Genomic DNA, 5,388 nt, shown 5'->3' with positions numbered 1-5,388 from the left:
GTTGCCACATAACAACAATACAAAGTTAAATTTAACAGTAGCCTAAACAAGTTTGAAGTAGGCCTACATTAAGAAGAATAGCAATAATAAACAACAATTCAATCAATAGCCTATAATGAAAATAAATACATACTATATGCTACAAACCATAACACATAAGAAAGGCTTATTAAACTTGTTAAAGTTGAGCATCTATAATTTCATACTATTTTAACATTACAAGCTTCCTTGTGGGCCAACACAATGGATCAATCATGTTGTAACTTGTCTATAAAACGTGGGTGACTGATAAACCAACGTTGATTTAATTAAGGAACAAGGCTTCAAATGAAATTGACGTCAAACTATATGAGAACCAATAATGTTAATAATCAGAATAGTAGTAATAGCCCACTTGGCTACTATGTTTTGACACTTCTACAAAATCAGTTTGGTAGTCATTTTAATGTAACTAAAATATGCAGGCCTAATAATTTCCACGATTTCTTATGCTTTGCCTCTCGATAAGCGCATGCGCACAAACAGCATACCCATCCCCCACCCCTGACTGACTTTTCAACGAACTCCTTGGTGGTGACTTCAACCGTCACTTTTCTGTCATGCATCTGACTGCAAGCTGTACAAACTCTGCCGTCATCATATCCAAGGTAAGAACTACAGTACTTTTGTATGCCAATTGAAAACTGGAATTAATTAGGAAAATACTGTTTTTAGCATTAATGTTAACCAAAACCGTTTGTTAACCGTCATGTTAGAATCAGCTAATGTTTGCTAGCTTGCGAGCTAACATCGCTAACGTTAGCTGCTAGCTGTTAATGTTAACTTTTCCAATAACTAACTTTACCATTGTGTGGAATATCTGGAATGGTAGTAATATCATATTCAACAATAAGTCTGTCTGAGATTTCGTTATGGATGTAAAATTTTAGTTTGAATGAAATGGCCAAGGCTATCAGGTACGAGTAGGTTAGCTAACCTAGCTATAACTTCTAGAAGCTACATTTATAGTGGCTGCTAATGACTATGCAGGCTAACGTGAACAGGGGGTTGACGTACCTCAATATGATGCTGACAAGTGAAGGGATCTTTAGTTTGTGAAGGGTAACATATAGTGTTATATTAAGCCATCCTTACACCAGAAGACTTGACCAGATTTGGGTAAGATTATTGAAAGATTGTAGTCTTTTGAGTAAAGCTTGAAAGCCAAATCTTGTCAAAGGTTTCTGATGTATGGGTAGCATTAGGCAAAATGTTCTTCATTTCATAGCCCTTATTTGGTTGTACCTGACTTGTGCCAAGGCATGTGTTTATTTAAGATGCATGTGAGGGCATTAGTGCTTCAGTGATAGTCTTTTCACGTTATGTGTAAGCTTATTTTGCAATTTATTAATCTTAATTTCCCTCTGTTCTCTGTTTGCAGGCAGTGAGTTCTGAGGACTGCTTCCCTGAGAACACTGAGTGCATTCTGGAATATTCCAAATGTGTGCCACTTCCATACAAAAGAAGTTTCAATCCCGCAAGAGAGTTCACTCACCAGGTAGAGACAGACAGACAGACACACACACGTAGAATAGCAAATAACATTATAATGTGTGTGCATGTATTTGTGTCTGTTGCTGTGTTTAGTTTATCCCCTTTTTTCATGTGTCTGTTGTTATAACTGTAGTGGGCTCCATCAACAGACCAGGGCAAAGTCGGTCTGTCCTGCTACTACTACATGCTACTTGACTATGTCTGGAAGCCATGGCTGCTGCCCTCAACATGCTGTAAGTGTTTGTGTGTTTTGAATGAGGGCTATGTCACTGTGCACACTCTAATTTGTTTGACAAATGTGCAATGTAATGCATTAATACAGGAACTAATCATCATTATTGTCGTTTTTAATAATAGTCTTGAATTTTGAAGTTTAGCCATGTTTACCATTATGTTGGTGGTAATGTAAATAATGTGTTGAATATATGCCAAACTGAGCATAATCATAATTTAGTTCAATCTTATTTTCTATTTACAGAAACTGAAACCCTGACAAATAAACTGATACCAATAATTAACATTGATGGTGATGGTGGCAAGGATGCCTTCATAAGGTAATTATAATTTTTGTTTGAACACCTGATTGACTTACCAACTTATTTTTTAATGTTTGATTTTTATCTTAATCAACAATAACATAATGTATAGCAATTGCTGTTTTATTTTTTTAGGTGCCATCCAGCAAGTCCCAGCCTGGAGCCAGAGGCTGGCACTGCACATCAGATGGGGAGGATCTATGTTAGGCATCAGAAAGGTGGTTGAAGCAAGAAGGAAAGAGCTTCTGCAGACAGTGTTGCAATTAGGTATGATACTTTTGGAAATTTTGGTATGGAAAGTATCATACCTATCACTTTTTGATAGGTATGATACTTTTGGAAATTGATCTTAATGCCTTAATTAAAAAAATTAGGAAAAATCCAACCTTTAATGACAGCAATTTTCTTTGTGAATGAATAATGTATCGTAAATAAATAAGTGTTCCTTAAAGGTTGGATTTTCTCTTTTTTTTTATTAAGGCATTAAGATCAGATGCTTTTTAAATGTATGTGTATGCTAAGGTTATATAAACTTATGAGCACAACTGTAATACATATCTCCATTACTTCTAACTATTGCACCTGACGTCTAGGCTGCTATTGTGGGTTTGCTTTTATTTGTCACACAAGCTGAGTTAATTATATTCACGGACAGGGTCAATTGTAACATATACTTTCTTTCTCTTTTTACAGACACCTGACTTTTACTGCCAAAGGGACCATCAGAGCACCTCTCCCTACCATCTATACCAGAAGAGTACGGACAAGGGCCCAAAATGTTTTAAAGGACGTTGCACGCCCAGACCATGGACTGTTTAAACCACTGTGGTCAAGCAGAAGTCTCTGTTCTCACTCGAGGCAGGTCATTGAAAGGGGGCGAGTGTCACTGCGTAAGCCCCCTACTGCAGGCGAGAAAGCCATGTTGATTTGAATATTGATTGATAAATACAATAAAGGCCATGTAACAAATTTTATTGCCTGTCGTACAGTATATGAATTTTCATGGTAAAGTAAAATAAGTCATTGGGATTTAGCAGGTGTAAGTAAATAATGTAATTAAGTGTATGTAAAATTAATGTGAAATATTATTTAAGTTAAAGATGCACAATAAGCTCAGTGATGGTTATGTACTATCTCACATTTAAAACCATTACATAAATCACCATATATAAATCACATGATTAATTTTAAAAATAAAGGCATAAAGCCTATCGAAAAGCAAATAAAGGCATACACATAAATGCCTGCAAAATTAGCTGTATCTGGCAGTATATGGGCTGTATATGCGTAGTCCCATGTTTGACATATCAGGGGGTATATGGGAACAAGAACAAGTGGTGTCCGGGGTCATATAAGTAGCTAATACTTGAAACATGGATCATATCAGGTGAGAATATGAAGTCTGGATATCTTGCATGTCGTCGCAGTCCCATTCAGGACTTTTGATATGCTCCTGATATGGCAATTGGCACTAAAATATCAGGAGCATATCAATCAATATATTTCCTGATATTACACATATCAGGAAATATATCACTATGAATATTCCCTGATTCAGAGCCTTTTCACCCAGTGAGCGTTTGCAGCCATCTTGAATTTAGTCACGATAAGTCGAGCAACGAGTAAGAATGAACAGGTATGATAAGGGATCAGATTCCAAAAATAATTCAGTGGAAATGCATGGATTCCAGTTTCTTCCAGTAGCAGCAACTGGAATCCATGCATTTCCACTGAATTATTTTCTTCGTTCTTCTGGGTTTTCTTCGTTTTCATTTTCTCTAGGCATATTTATGCTCAACAAATATCTGCAGTGAGGTCATGAGAAGGCTATCAATGAACAGAAAACCGACCGTGTTGGCTAACAATTTATTAAATACTCCTGTTATTGTCGTCAATGACATCGCTGTATGCTACTGCCTTTTCAGCGCCTTCTGCTTATGGTGATTCAGTCTTTTGAATTCCTTTGGCCTTGCGATGCAGTTGTAGGCTACAACGTGTCTCTTGCCGTTCCCTTCATGTGTTCTATCAAAATGCTGTCTGCCCTCATGGACAGTAGCTCCGTGATGTCTGCATCTTTCCAGGTCGGAGATTTTCTGGACAGCACTATGCCACTCCATCATAACACTGGCATTTAAGTCAGATCTAACCACATGGACGCATGAAAGAAGCGTCACCGACACGCCCTCTCACTAGGTGTGAATTTTAACCACATGTTCTACACTTCGTTCAGACACAGCACATTTACATTAACCTGACTCTCGCCAGATGAATTTCGTTCCGCTTAGCTCTGCCTAGCTTCACTCACATCCATCTGGGACCTCTTCCATTGAGAGTGATTTCTGCACCAGATTTTATGGTAGAGCCAATCAGGACGCAGGGCGGGAGTTTCATAGATGTGACATAGCATAGAAGCGACTGTGAGACTGTTATCAGCGTCACGGGTTGGCTTCGATGTGAGTGGTTGAAGTAGCACGTCAATAGATGACGAACAAGTGGCTTATCCAATCATATGCAAGCATTTTTTGATTAGGCCCAGCCTTCTGAAGCAACACTTCAATGGATTGATCCCAGATGGATGAGTAGAGCTAGGCGGAACGAAATTCATCTGGCGAGAGTCAGGTTACATTTACATAATGTCCGGAGGAAATACTAGGGAGGGAGTAGTAGAACAACCGGCTAAATTCAGACTTCCATATGACCGGTTATGTCGTTCAGATATACGGCCCCACCGTTTAACATCCGCAGAACCTCCGGTCTTACACGTATGTCTGAAAGCGCTTAAACTTACACACACACTCGCTCTAGAAAACACTAGCATACACACTCACACACACACACTCTTGCTCTATAGAACACTAGCGTACACACTTGCACACACACTCTCACCCTATAGAACACTAGCGTACACACTCACACACACTATCGCCCTATAGAACACTAGTGTAAACATTTACACACATGCTCGCCCTATAGAACACTAGCGTACACACCCACACACACTATCGCCCTACTGAACTCTAGCCGATCACACCCTGGAACTGATGCCTATGTGTTGCACACACTAACACACACTTTCTCCCTACAAAACATTAGCACACTCACACACAGTCTCTCCCTACAAACAAGGGCGTAGGTTTGGTCTGAGCTTTGGTGGGGACACTACCCACTAACATCCCCCCCCCTTAACTCTTTCACCAGCCACTATAGATAAAATGATTAAAATGTGCTATTGTCTAACTACTATCCATGATTAAAATGTGCTACTGTCCAACTTGATCTAACTATACTGTGTAGCCTACATAATCTGATTTTAATATAC

The 5,388-nt window shown here is 38.7% G+C and overlaps 1 long non-coding RNA gene across 1 annotated transcript; it reads left to right on the top strand.

The window, feature by feature from the left end:
* The first annotated feature begins 310 nt into the window (after positions 1 to 310).
* LOC121685151 lies at positions 311 to 3,038 on the top strand. The gene is made up of 6 exons (XR_006023270.1): positions 311 to 647; positions 1,421 to 1,537; positions 1,667 to 1,766; positions 2,012 to 2,087; positions 2,205 to 2,336; positions 2,763 to 3,038. It is a non-coding gene; the product is annotated as an uncharacterized LOC121685151 (long non-coding RNA).
* The last annotated feature ends 2,350 nt before the right edge of the window (positions 3,039 to 5,388 follow it).

Source organism: Alosa sapidissima, chromosome 16 (genome assembly GCF_018492685.1).
Source record: "Alosa sapidissima isolate fAloSap1 chromosome 16, fAloSap1.pri, whole genome shotgun sequence".
Classification (NCBI taxonomy): domain Eukaryota; kingdom Metazoa; phylum Chordata; class Actinopteri; order Clupeiformes; family Clupeidae; genus Alosa; species Alosa sapidissima.
The sequence above is the reverse complement of the archived record's forward strand: the minus strand, read 5'-3'. Positions and strand labels throughout refer to the sequence as shown.